Raw genomic sequence first — 14480 nt, 5'->3', positions numbered from 1 at the left:
GGTCACACAAAATCCATACGGCTTCTTTCAGCCAATGTCTCCACAGCCTATGAGGCAATCAGAAAAGGGCTGGACTAGGCATTAGGAATTCTGTCTCTACCGGAGTAGCCCAGGACCACACAGCACTTGTCGACCCCCACATGCCTCAGTTTCCATCATTAACACTGAAGGGGGCCAACTAAGTCATTCATCATCACCTTGTGTTCCCGTACACTCTACCCATAATAAAACTTAGTACGCTGATTTGTTACTGCACCCCACCCAAACCCCTGTCTCCTTGAGGGCAGGGACCATGGTATCCCCAGGGCTGGCAGAGTACCTGGAATAATGCTCAATGGAAGAATGAACCAACAACCAGATGACGTGAACATTCTCTGACATCATCGTGAGTGAATTTACCACCCAAGCTTCCCATGAGAAGGGCAAGAGTTTCAGCCCCTTTCCCAACCCTCACCCTGACTCTGGTCCAGGTTCTGATGAGAAGAGTCCCAAAGAAAATTACCAAATTAGGAAGATGTAAGAGGACAGACGTAAGCCAGGCACAGTTTAGATGACCAAGAGGTTGGCTGTCTGATCCAATTTCTTATTTAGTAATCACAATTACAAACAACAGTCCTTCTGTGTTAAAGGCACAAATATGGGGGCACCCGGGTGGCTCAGTCGGTTAAGCGCCAACTCTTGATTTCAGTTCAGGTCATGATCTGGGGGTCACAGCATTGAGCTGTGTCAGGCTCTGCGCTTAGCAGGGAGTCTGCTGGAGACTTCCCCCCCACTCTCCCTCGCCCCCTCCCTCTGCTCCTCCCACCCTGTGCCTTCATGTGCCTTCTCTCTCTCTCTCTCAAATAAATCTTTAAAAGAAAAAGACACAACTATGGTTTGGGTCCTCTAGGAGGTAAGTTTCTGCTTTGACAAACAAACATTATCTTGAGTGGAAGCATAATTTTCTAGATACAACATTTCACCTTCTTTCTTTTTTCTTTTGGCCCCTAGAGAAAACAGAATCAGAAGATGACAGCTGTAAGAAAAGCTATAAGGGAGGCAAAGTGGTGGAGGGTGTGAAGGCCAGAAGCCAAAGAGGTGGCCAAGGAAGAAATCTGAAGAGGCGACAAATGGTAACAAAGCAAATTTGAGTGAGTAGGTGAATGAAAAAGGCAACACAGGTCGTGACACTAAAAGGAAAACGAAGAAAGATTTCCTCAAGCTCAGAAGAATGTGGACATAGGCAACAGCGTGAGCCATTTAAAGAAAAGAATCACATGGTTGAAACGACATTTGTAGTAGACAACTCGACCACACGTTTGATGGCTCTAAAGTCACTCTGATCTTAGTGAAAGCCAAATTTTTCTTATAAGAAAAAAGCTGCCCTCCAATAAAGAGTAGGAAAAATGACGCTTTACTTCCAAAGTGAACTGGTACATCAAATCCAAATTCAACCTTTTCCCAATAAACGATGTTTCAAGCACTACGCCAGAAGCTTTCATCTAACACATCTTTAATCATTGTACTATTCCCATTGGGTATTATCTCCACCTTATGAGGTCCAGAGGCCTAAATAAGCTGACAAAAGTCATATACTAAACAAATTTGGAATCCAGGAGTCATTCCGTCAGCTTGAATGCACTGTCCATGGGATTAGCAGACGCAAGTACACACACTCTCACCGCACAGTGAGCTGGAGCCTGGATTTCAAAGGCAGTACTGAATGCTCAGCTCGGTCTGCAACTGACACCCTCAAGCACAGTCTAATTAATTCCTAATGAATAGTGATGATACTGACTCACCTCCCCGGGTAGCTGGGAGGAATGTCAGGCACTAATGATGGTTCATTGCTTTTGCATATGTAAAGTGAGGCAAGTTACTAGTTCCCTGTCATTTCAGACAGTAGCCAAACCTGCCAACGAGTGGCCTGAGAAATACAGGACTGACGGCCTGGATTTGGGAGGCAGCCTCCAAAGAAACGGAACTGCAGAATATAAGTCATTGTCAGCGCAGAATGTTCAGGGAATGCCAACACTGAGAACGGAGGCCATGTCTGCCATAAAGCTGGTGGCAGTCAGTGAGCCCTGGTGTCATAAATTCCAACTGCCAACAGGTTCTAATTTCAGCAGGAAGGAGTGGATAATTACTCCTTCTCATTTTCAAAAATCACTTCCATATCAACAGGATCCATCAACAAGCCAACACCTCTTCACCAAGACCCGGATGCTGAGCACCCCGTGAGAGGCCTTTGGCATTACCCTCCTGAGATTCCCCGATGAATACTCCCGCTCCATCAGCACTAAGTACTTGCCCAGGTGACGGTTTAAGAAAGGCTTTGCTTGATTTCATGCTATGCAGCTCTGTGTTACCAGCCTTTAGGGGAATCACGTTCCCCACCCCCTTAAGGAATCTGTTAGCCCCTGAGAAGAGAAATTTCTGCCTCTTCCTTTCTGCCACCATCACCACCAGGCTAGCTAATCACTGCTCTGTTTCATCAGAAGATGCCTTCACAAGAACTCGGCCACAGACTCGGGGCCAGGCAGTCTATCCAATCTGACCACTCCCAAGTGAAGACCTGATAGCAAGACAGGGCACTCACCTGGGAAGCACCAGCGGATGGCATGACCAGAGGCCTGGGTCGTGGATCCCCGGGAGGTAGACTACTTAACACATTAGCCAGAAACAGAAGTTTCTTTGCTGCTCTAAGAGTTAGTGTAACCAGCTGCCAGGCGGCATTCAAATGGAAAACTCGTAGGACCTTACTCAGGGTAACAGTCAAAGAAAGCCCCGAAACCAACCCCTCAATTCCAGGTCTATAGAGTGAACATATATTTAAGGCAGACCTGCCAATCATAATGCTTATTCAAAACAAAGGAAACAAACCCCAGGAAAAGAATACTCCTTAATCACTAAGTTATGGATAGCGATACTTTCTTAGTTCATGAGGTTCACCTGCAGATTATCGTGATACCTTCTCGTCTTAGATGACAATGAGTACAAATTTAAAAATCAAGAGTAGACAGTTTCTATTTTTAAAAAGATACCAACATGGCAGGTAAAGACATACACTGTGCTTGGCCAAACCCAAAGACAAATATTTCAAAAGGGTCATTCTCAACCCCCTACCAGGGAGGAGTGCTTACAAATACAGTCGGAGTGCTGTTCCCTGGGTGCCGAGTCTGTGGGTCATGACTGGGGTGTCATCCTTCTTACAAAAGGCCGTGGGGACTCGCTCGGTGTTACACAGCTTGTTGCCAGCCAACTTAATGATAGGTTGGCTCTGGGCTGACTCCGAGTCCCCACAGCTGACCTGCCCAGATGCAGATCCTCCGGCTGACTGGGAGTTCTCATTCGATTGCATCAGGACCAGCCCTCCCTGGTCCACACACAGAGATGGTCCCAGGCCACCTTCTCTGGCTCCTATGACTGGGGTGCTTCTCTCACTCTGGCCGTGCCTACGTCCACCCTGGGTTATTTACAAGCTGGCAAGGAGACAGAAGCGATAGGTAAACGCACAGTTCACTTCGGACTAGGTCCTAAGTCAATCAACAGAACACCTGAAGCAAGCTGGCATTTGAAAGGGCTGAACTGTGAAGTCCAACCTCTGCTCCAGTTCTTGTCCTGGGTACACTGGCATCCGTATGCTGTCTAAAGACCCAACAGTCCCACATGAATCTCACTGGCACTGGCATTAGAAGATCCAAGATCAGGGCACCTGGGTGGCTCAGTTGGTTAAGCTACTGACTCCTGATTTCAGCTCAGGTCGTGATCCTGGGGTCGTGAGATCGAGGCTCAGCATGGAGCCTGCTTGAGATTCTCTCTCCGTCTCCCTCTGCCTTCCCCCTCCTCTCGCACTCCCTCTCTCTCCCCCTAAGTAAATAAATAAAATCTTAAATTAAAAAAAAAAAAAAGGAGGAGGAGGAGGAGAACCACCACCACCACCACCGCCACCAAAATCTAGGTCCCAGTGTATCCAGGAGAAAAAACTACTCTTCCCTGTCACCTTTGGGTAACCAAGGACACAATTCATCACAATGCATTTTTTCCTTTCCAGCCTCTCAACCATCGAAAATCAGGATATCGCTTTTTGTGTGGGTGTTGTGTCTGGCCATTTCTAAGGGATCTGGGCATATAGTCTCATCCCACATCATACAGGAGTATCTTGAGTACCAAAACATGACCCTAAAACTCCCTGGAAGCAGAACTTGAGCCCCTGAGCCCTCTAGCACCTCGGACAGTGGCAGGTGGCAGTAGGAGACTGGATAAAAGTAAACACCACAAAAGAGTGGCTACAACCAACCTTCCCGATTCCACAGTTACCTTAGGGAAAAAGTTTATTCCAGGAGCCCTGGAATAAATCACATTTACTGAATTATGCTTTTATGCGATGCCATCGGCATACAAAGAAACATCCTATGAATTAGTCACTGGATTTACTCCAAGAAGTCGAAGATGGCCTTCACCACATTTCACAGAGTGGTCTTTACAAAGATCCCAAAGGAAAGTTCGATAACAAGACACCGTGCATTTTTTTTGTTTTTTTGTTTGGTTTTTTTTTTACCTTGTGGTCAACCGACTAGGCCTTGGCTTTACTCACTGGCCGCCAAGTGCTCTGAGCCACACTGGCAGGCCCCTGAGAGAAAGCACGGACGTTATTTTGGTCAGCAAGTTTGGTTTCATTCCCAAATCCATTTCAGATCTCTACCTCCACCTCCATCCCCTTCTTTCCTGAGGTTTCCTACTTTTAATTTACGCTATTTCACAGCCTTGCAAGTTGCCTTAAATCCATCCTGAGACAAGAGTGTAGAAACACAAAGGGGAGATTGTTTCTGTTTTCTAATCATCCACTCCCGTCTGCCACCACACGCAAGGCACTACAGAAACGGAGAGAAATAAATAGGCCACCCTCCCTGCCCTCAAGGAGCAGCCTTCCAGCTGGGAGACAGATACTGAAGTTCCCTCTCTGTCCTGACTTCCAGCCCCTCCTCTAGGAAGCCTGCTCTCCCCTCCCTGGGTTTCTGCAGAAAGGACTTTTGCTCACCAGGACAAAAGAACTTACCTCACTCGCTGCACAGGAATGATTTACGTGCCTGCCACCTCTGCAGGTCTGTGGAGCTTCAAGGCTTAGGTCCAAGCCTTTAGTCATTTCCCTATCCTTGGCATTTAACAGAATGCCTGGCACACAGTCATCGCTCCCCCAAAATGACTGAGTGGATGTCTGAAAAAATGGATCCACGGGTGAATGAATGAATGAATGAATGAGCAAGTGAATGAATGCAGAATGTCAAAGGAGGGATGGCCAAAGTGCTGTTGGGGCACAGACATGAGAGCTGATCCTGCCTCTCCGGTCAGGGGCCTCACAGGAGGGGAGGTCCAGGCTGGTCCTGAGGCCTAAATATGACTTCCCAGGCCCATCAGAAGGGCTCAGGGGGCCCTGTTTGGAGAAGAGGGTCAGCGGATGGGATGTGCTGATGAAAGGACAAAGCCAGAAAGCAGAAAGGTTGGGCAAGCTGAGCCATTTCACACAGGGCCCCTCCTGTGCCAGGAGAGCAGCTCTGGGCCGTCGCGCACCATGGCCAACACGGCAAGGCCAGGGCCACCACGAGCGTGCCGGCAGCTCCGGAAGGTATGTGCGCACCTATCTGGGAGTGTGAAGGATGAAGAACAGAACACTCTATAAACCTGAACTCAGAATTTTTGCATCAAAAGCACTTTTCAGTGTGGTCCAAAGCCAGAGCAGTCCTCCAGATAAAGTCAAGTGTTGCACTGGGACACATCCCTTAAGCAGTCCAACTTTGCAGAGGTGTTTTAGAGACAGCGTACACGGACGTGTTTTTTTCAACAGCGTGGAGCTGCCAGACAACATCAGACTTTGTCTTCAAGCACCCTCCATTACTCCCCTGCTCCCCAAAGAGGGCTGTGTGCTGATGGCACAGTCAGCCCTGAACCGGCACGGGGACCGGACTCCTGTGCTCTCACGGAGACACACGCATCTGACAACGACCAACATGCAAACGCCAGCCAACGGCGACGCGCGCAAATGTATACACTGACCAAAGACATACCCTGGTTGTTCCCAAATGCCCACTGGTTCCCAAAGACAGATACCATGGAGCCCCCACTCTTCAAATGAGAAACACAATCTGCCACTTAATGAGGACACAGTGACAGGGCAGCTGCAAAACAGGTCTTATGCTGGAAGGGATGCAAATTCGGAGATCAATCAAAGCCTCACCCTTGCCCCCATCCCCGCCCTCCAAATTTATACCGTTCAACTTCAGCTGGATTATTAATCTTGGCACTTTGGCTAGAAACTGGCCAGGATAAGAGAGTACTGTTCCCCCTTTAGACAATAAGCCACTCATTCAAAAATAAATAAATACATAAACAAACACGAGCACCTACTGTGTGCACCGCACCCACTCTAAGCAGTCTGCAAACACCTGAAGGGCACACAGCGGGGCAAGGCCCCGAGGCAAAGAGAACGGCAGGCTGAAGTACCCACTTCTGGAATCAGGCCTCCCTGTGCTTTCACTTCGCAGGCCCTAGGGTGCCTGAAGGAGAGCAGACCGTCACCAGACTCCTCCCTCCCCCTCCCACCCCGCCAGTACGAGTTCCCCATATCAAGGAAGAAAGGCAAAAGGCTACAATTCGATCCAGTCGACATTTCTGCACCTCCCAACACACAGGAGGAGTCTCTTCAGAGGTTTGTGTTTCCTTCCAGGATCTCTTCTTCCTCCAACGCAGTCTGTTAACCCTGGTGGAGGAACCAGGAAGGCCGAACCTTCCACTCATCTCTCACTCATCCAACTGGAATCCATTTCCAATTCCACCTACGGAATCGCACTGCTGCCCTCCCTCCTGCTCGGGCTCTCCCATCTGTGGATCTTCCTGATGTTGATTCCCCGTCAGTCCAACTGACGGATGTGACTCTATGGGCAGGAGTCAATTTGAAGGCCAAAAAGGCCCAAAAGGACACCAAACAACCCCAAATCCACACGCCGAGCATACTTGGCACTGACACATTCAAAGCCACTTCTCTGCACTGAGGACCTTTCTCTAAAAGCATTCAAGAAAATCCAAAAGAGGGGCGCCTGGGTGGCGCAGTGGTTAAGCGTCTGCCTTCAGCTCAGGGCGTAATCCCAGCGTTCTGGGATCGAGCCCCACATCAGGCTCCTCCACTAGGAGCCTGCTTCTTCCTCTCCCACTCCCCCTGCTTGTGTTCCCTCTCTCACTGGCTGTCTCTATCTCTGTTGAATAAATAAATAAAACCTTTAAAAAAAGAAAAGAAAAGAAAATCCAAAAGAGACTTCCGAGGTCCTGAGTGTGGGGACCCGTCGCATAGCCCCCTCAGAGGGACGCTGCTACTCAGGGGACCTGGCTGCAGCAGCACCGGGCTCCCCCCACCCCTTCCGATGCAACTCAATCTCGAGCACGTCCACCTGGCCCCCCAACCCTCAGCGGCACGCCCTCCACGCCCCTCCACCCGCACGCACTCTGCTCCTGACTCACGCGCAGGACCTTACCACCCTTCTGGGAGCCTGTGTCCCCACACCACCACCACTCCCCACCACCACGTTCTGCCCAGTTCCCAGCTCTGGACGGAGGTTGGGATGACATGGATGGCTTCTTAAAAAGACGACCCCAGTTTTGATGCTACAAGGACTGAATCAGAGCCCCAAGGAGATGGCTTTTTGGCAAGTCTCTCTTGTGCTCTTCTTTGGCCAGAGAAGTTTTCCTAAAATGCAATTATGATGTTTATCATGTGCTCATTTAAAATCTTTCAGCAGACGCCCACCCGCTCCAGGACCCCACTGCATGACAGGGGCACCCACGGCCTTAACCACCTAACTGCAGCCTGCTCTCAGATGCCTGTCCGGTTCCCTACATTCCAACCACGTGACCTCTTCCTGGCGCCCAGATACAGCAGGCTGCCTGCTTCACCCCTTTAGCCGCCGGGGTCCCTCTGTTTAGATGCTTTCCTCACCAGCCGCTCGCCTAATAAACACCTATGGGTCCTTTCAAGACCAACGCCACCAGCCTCTCTCTGGGAAGCCTTAGCAGCTGCCTCCACTCAGAGATGTCACTTCTGTGTCCCCACAGCACCTCCAACAAACTTCCAACACTACACATGCACGCTTCACCGTGATTTCTCGTAGGATACGGTCTCCCAGCTCATCAGTAAGTTCCTTGGCATTCCTATAACATCTCTCAACACCAGAGAAGTTGCTGGAACTTCAAAAAACGTTTGCTACCTGTTTTCCCTCATGGGTACCCCTAGAGTTTCAGGGGCTACACCATGCCTCTGGAGAGCCTCTATGGCAAAGCAGTTAAATATGTATAAAGAGTATCTAGGGTTTGGGAATACCAAAGAGTTTGAATTTTGAGTTCCCCACTTATTAGCTATGTCTCAGTGTCCCCTCCCCACTTTGGTGCAGATGAGACTTGGTATTAGCTACTTGTTATAAAGATATGAGATGATCCATGTAAAGTACAGGTGTCACGATTATTGGCAGTCATTATCACATTATTTACCATTATCTGTATGCTTCTCGATTAGCGGGTTTCAGTGCACACACGTCTCAGAACTGTGCCTGACACATTACAGGTCCTCAAAATAATTGCTGAACAAATGCGTATAGCTATAATTACTAATTACTGCTTACGTATCTGCCTTCCCTGCTACACTACAAGTTTTCAGAAGGCAGGGACTCTGTCCCATTCATTTCTGTACCTCATCCCCAGCTCAGCTTCATAAATAATTGTCTGATTTAGTTTCACATGAAATATTAATACAATGCTTATGACTATTAAGATATTCATCCTTGTCTAAGGAATCACAAAGACAGCCTCAGGCACAGTCTAGATCAAACCCACAGAAGAAAATTAAAAAGTCACTGGCTTGAAAACCTTCCTCTAATCTCCAAAAATCCTGACTAGCTGGCCTCTAGGCTCAACAGCAACTCCGCAGGCCCCCCTTCAAGATAGGGGCCTGTTACCTAGTGAGTCACAACCCGAGGTCTTAAGTGATGACACACGCCCCCTCCTCCCTGGTCTGTGGCATCCCCGCCCCAACCCCCAGCCACAGCCCCACCACCTGAGACAGGGGCTCCAGCCTCTTCAGCTCACAGCCAGTCTTCCCCCTGGGGCCTGGGGCTGCAGGAGGCCGGCCAAAGTGTCAGGTTACCACAAAATAACAGTGGGCCTGCACAGTCAGCGTGCAGGGCAAGTGCAGAAAGAGAAGCCCAGGAGAAAAAAACCAGACACTTGAGTTTGAGTCAAAGAGGAACTGGGTTTTAAGAAATATACTTTAAATTCACAGCTACGCTCTTCACATCACCACGATAGCCCCTACAATAACTCATTCATTTAGTGTCCCATCTCGAGTAGCTTATATTTATATTATACTTAACTGCTCTGAACGTGCTTTTAAAAACGTTATTTTAGGGCCAGAGTGGGGGATGGTTTTTGTGTGTGTGTACGGTTTTTTGTCGGTTTTTTTTTTTTTTTTTTGTAGTTTGCTTATTTAGTTTGCTTATTTTATAAAAGTCAGATTTGGGTCAATGAAGGTTGTAACAAGTATTCCCATTCAACAAATCCCTGATATTACTCAGCTTTAATTTTCTCAACACTAAATCCAAACACAACAGCTAATTAGCTCTGCGGAAGGAGGGGCAGACCTTCAAGAAAGAAAAAGCTAATAAAAAGCACTCACTTTTTTTTTTTTCCTTTTTCCTAAAATGAAATCAAAGGTCACTCCCGTGCTACCCTCGTGCGGGAACACTGCCGGCTTGATGTGGGCTGACCCAGCCTGCGTCCTTCAAACAAAGTTAACTTCAATCACGGCAGCGAGTTAACACATTATTGATTCTCCATCCACTGTTCTTTCATCTGGGTTTACTTCGCGGACCATGCCTCTTTAATGTGCTCCTAGCAACTGTTTTATAAGAGGGTGGGTAGAGACCCAGCTACAAGAAAAGCCCTTCTCCAGCTGGACAGGTAAACCCTGAGGCTGGGCCATGGGGGAGCTGGATTGGGTTTCCCATTGTAACCCTCAGCTGTCAATGCCCCAGCACGTTAGATTCCCTGAAGGTGTTGAAAGAGAGGCAGATTAAAAAAAAAAAAAAAAAAAAAAAAAAATCCAAATGGGGGGAACGGATTCTCTACAATCTTAAAAAAAAAAAAAAGTTCATTTTCATGAGGAAAGGTTCTCCAACACCCCCTTATTTTGCAGTTACTGATTGATGTTTCGTGTGAAAATATCAGGGTTATGAGTATTATAAGGCAAGCAGTGCTTGGAGCAGGGCTCTGCTGCAAATGCTTAAAGGGGAAGGAGGTGGGGGGGCGGGGACGGACACTTGAAAACAATCATCTTAGTGGCCAGCAGACCAGCTGGTAAACATGCAGACAGGCAGATTCTGTGTTTCATTTCTTGTAACTCTTAAGAAATAACCTGCTCCCAATCCCATCAATAAAAACTTCAGAGAAGGAACGTATTACCAGCTGACTTCGAGTTCTGCAAGTGGAGAATACCACATACACAGTGAAATTACCAGCAGTTTCATTCTGCCTTTAAAAACAGTGTAATTCCCGGAAGAGAGGATCTCATCTGCTTGCTCCTCCTCGGGCTGTCAGAAATCACACAGTTCATGCAGGACACCGCACACCGTGCAATTAACAACCGGCATTGCCACTGCTAAAAGATCTTTAATAATCCTGATTTTCCTTTCTTTTTTTCTTTTTCTTTTTTTTTTCCATAAAAGCTCTCATTAGTAGCCCAGCTCTCTTTGCTTGTTCAGCGTGCCTGGTCACTTACAGGAGGAGGAGAAAAACGCGGAGGCGCGGCTCCTCTTTCCCCAGCTGTGTCTCCCAGGGAGCTGTTCGGGTCTCCGCAGTGCGATGCCACGCCACCGTGCTGGCCGACAGGGTTTAAAATTAGCCGAGCCCCGGAGAGCCACGGGTAACCTTCGGACAAGGTTAGCCAGCAGCGCAGCGCACGGCTCAGGGAGGGACATTAATGAGAAGCCAAGTAGAGCTTTTCCACGAGCCCAGCAGGGCCCCTCAGAGCCCTCAGTGTCTAGAAACCTGGAGGAGGGGGGTCCGCCTCCTGGGCTGGAGGAGGCTGACCTCGGCTCTTATTTTTAACCCACCAGCTCAGCAGCTGCCTTTACAAGGTGATCGGCGCGAGCTCCGCGTGCGTCTCTCCACGTTTGAATTCCACATACTCAGCCGCTGGTTATACCTTAATTTTTAAAAACTTCAAACTGGATTTTAAGAACATAATATCCATGGAACACTTCTAAATGTAAATTTCCTACCCACAGATGACCAAAAAATTGGAACCTACAGAAACACACACGGGAGGAAATGAACTGTATTCACAGTCAGTGCTGACAATGCATTTTGTTTTTGTTTTTGTTTTTAAGATTTTTATTTATTTATTTGACAGAGATAGAGACAGCCAGCGAGAGAGGGAACACAAGCAGGGAGAGTGGGAGAGGAAGAAGCAAGCTCCCAGCAGAGGAGCCTGACGTGGGGCTCGATCCCATAACGCCAGGATCACGCCCTGAGCCGAAGGCAGACGCCCAACCGCTGTGCCACCCAGGCGCCCCTGACAATGCATTTTGATGTACTTTCTTGCACTAATAACATTATTCTTATTAATACTATTTTCTTAGTATTATTACTCCCTAGAGTTTTTGGTTCTGTGATTGCCCACCCAACACTTCACGTTCAGCATTACCCTGAGTCTGGAAATGTTCTTTGCATTTGTGATTTTTAAGAGGCACAGTACTCCATGTTGCAAAGATACTGTTATTTGGCTATTTCCCCATGGGCGCACATTTCTATTTTGCCCAACTGCTCGCTGTTACGGCAAACATCCTTGTAATCATTTCCTAAGGACAGATTCCTGGACTCCACAGGGCAGGAAAAAAACTGAAGCCACTGGTGCAGACTGGGGACCCCTGAAGACAGGGGCTGTGCCTGTCACACAGTAGTGTTTTCTGAACAAAGGAATGGTCTTGGCGCTTTCCAAATAGACAACCCTAAATTCTAATGTGACGCTTTGCAAGCACCTACGGGAGATCATCAGGCCAGCACAACAGAAGTCCCCTCAGCAGTGCAACAGAGGAAGCCACAGGCGAAGGGCCCATCTAATACCTCGGAACGCCTGTCAAAGCGATTTGTATGCTACGGGCACCGTCCACACCGCCCACACCAGCACCTCCCTGATACCTGAAAACCGTCCACACCGCCCAAACCAGCACCTCCCTGATACCTGAAAACCGCACTGGTGGTTGAAAATACTGAAATATTTTCATTCAAGTTGGTGAAGAGTCAGTGGCCCAAGCCCACTGAATGCCCCTGTCCCCTTGGCTCCCACCCCTCTCCCAGAATCCCAGGCCTCCTTGCTATCCAAGTAAAGGTCAGTGCCTGGCACAGCTAGGGGCCCCCTGGGGTTCCCCTTGTGTCGATGTCCTTATGGGTCATTAAATATCTTAAATATCACTCCTGCTCACAGACAACTTACAACTCAAGATTTGCTTTTCAGACTTTGTTCTTCCTCTCTTCCAACCAGCCCCTCAGAGACCACTGGTTAAAATCTTAATTATCGGGGTGCCTGGGTGGCTCAGCCATTAAGTGTCTACCTTCGGCTCATATCATGATTCCAGGGTCCTGGGATCGAGCCCCACATCGGGCTCCCTGCCCGGCTCACACTCCCCTTGCTTGTGTTCCCTCTCTCGCTGTCTCTGTCAAATAAATAAATAAAATCTTTAAAATAAAAATTTTTTTTTAAAAATCTTAATTATCACCACTTCAGCACTGTTTCTTAAATTCATTAAATTCCTTAATATTTTATTTTTTAAAGTGAAATGGACAATTAATGAGAAGCACTTACCAAGATGCCTAGCAGGGAGCGGTTCCCACTAAGTTATTCTCCACCAGGCACGGTGAGTTAGGTTAGACAAAGATGGACATCATAAGCGAAAGAGCCATATACCAAGTATTAACACCCGTGATACTGGCTCCCCGAGGATCAAAGCTATCTGCTTAGATCACATGGGACTTCAAGGAACTCTCAGATCATCAACTATAATACTCAGGAAACTAAAGCGAAAATATCAAAATGCTAAAATCAAGAGATACGTAGAAGAGTCAAATGCAACCTAACCTGTTCCCCAATCGCCCTGGTATCGGCTTACCTCTAATACCAGTAAATGCAACATTCTGGAGCTGGGTGTATTGCTATGCTGTTGGAAGCATGATCTCTACCTTATCTCTCTTTGCTAACCTGAATTATTTTCTGTGTAAGGGAAGAGATAACTAGTAAGTGGAGCAGAATTTCATTTCCTCTGAATGTTTTTGTCTATCTTCTCCTGCGGATGCCAGGGCAGGAACACCAGCCAGGAAAGGGAAGAAGAACAAACCAGAAGCCTGTAAATCAGACTCTGAAAACCAAAAAAGAGCTACCCTGGATGCGTTGCAGCCCCGCCCAGCCCAGCCGCTGGGATGGTGACCCAAGCTGGAATCAGCTCAAAGACAATGCCTGCCCACATCTCCACTACGGAGGAATATACACCAAATTTCAAGTCACTATGGGAGCTACTTCTGACTCCCAATATCAAATACAATGGCAAAAGTTTAAGAAAATACCTTGTAGTAGTAACTGAAAATAATATTCATGGCTAAGATTTATTTAACACTACTGTGTATGAGGCACAGGAGTCATGACTTTATTATTTCTCCTAATCCTCATCACAACTATATTAAGTAGAGATGTAATATTACTATCCCCTTTATTCACATAATGAAGAAAATGAAGTTTAGAAACATTAAGTCATTTGTCCACTTGTCAGAGATATTGAAACCCAGATCCGTCTCACCTTGAGCCCAAAGTCTGTTTCTGTGACACAGTGAACCTCCCATTGTTGGAGGTAATCAAGGAAGAGCTGAGCGATCTCTTAACAGGGATGCTGTATCGGGCGGGAACTGGAGTGGGGAGAGGGCTGTCAGGGACGATGTAATCTAACCTCTGATCCATGACAGATGAAAACAGATTGCCTATTGTGTGCTGGCCCTGTACTAGGTGCTTAGAGGACAGGAGGTGTAGGCCACCCTGAGAATGAAGTGAGCGCACAGTTAGAGCCGCTCGATTTTTCTGCTCACAACAAAAGGCAACTGAAAAGCAAGACCGTCGGGAGTCCAGGCTCTGGTGACGGTGAGCCCGACGGAGCTGGCACATGACCAGCGTGTTTCCTTCTCCCTCCCCAGAGCACGACCACAAGGCTGCTGGCCTAGCTACTGCAGCCCAGGGAAAGCGCTCTGGCCCCACTCTTCCTAAATTCCCTGCACCGGAACTTTTCTCCAGCACAAAGCTGACACTTATGGTAAATACACTGTTCAAACCTGTATTCGAAAACGTCAAGAACACAACCAGAAAAGGAGATGAAATGGACAAGTCAGACAGGAGACTAAGTATATGACTTTCCCCCTTGGTG

At 47.8% G+C, this 14480-nt stretch overlaps 1 protein-coding gene across 18 annotated transcripts in view; it reads right to left on the bottom strand.

Annotated features, from left to right (window-relative positions):
- The window catches only part of TEAD1 (TEA domain transcription factor 1), a 260007-nt gene that overhangs the window by 181820 nt on the left and 63707 nt on the right, over positions 1-14480 (bottom strand). Inside the window, exon 1 of one of the 18 annotated variants that reach the window (XM_048213499.2) lies at positions 10796-11262. The exons of the other annotated variants lie outside the window; for them this stretch is intronic. The gene's annotated coding sequence lies outside the window, so the exon portion shown is untranslated. Of the gene's footprint in view, positions 1-10795; positions 11263-14480 lie in introns of those variants that run through there. 18 annotated transcript variants of the gene reach the window in all.

This window comes from Ursus arctos, unplaced genomic scaffold (assembly GCF_023065955.2).
Source record: "Ursus arctos isolate Adak ecotype North America unplaced genomic scaffold, UrsArc2.0 scaffold_23, whole genome shotgun sequence".
Lineage (NCBI taxonomy): Eukaryota > Metazoa > Chordata > Mammalia > Carnivora > Ursidae > Ursus > Ursus arctos.
This window is presented reverse-complemented; position numbering and strand designations above follow the sequence as displayed.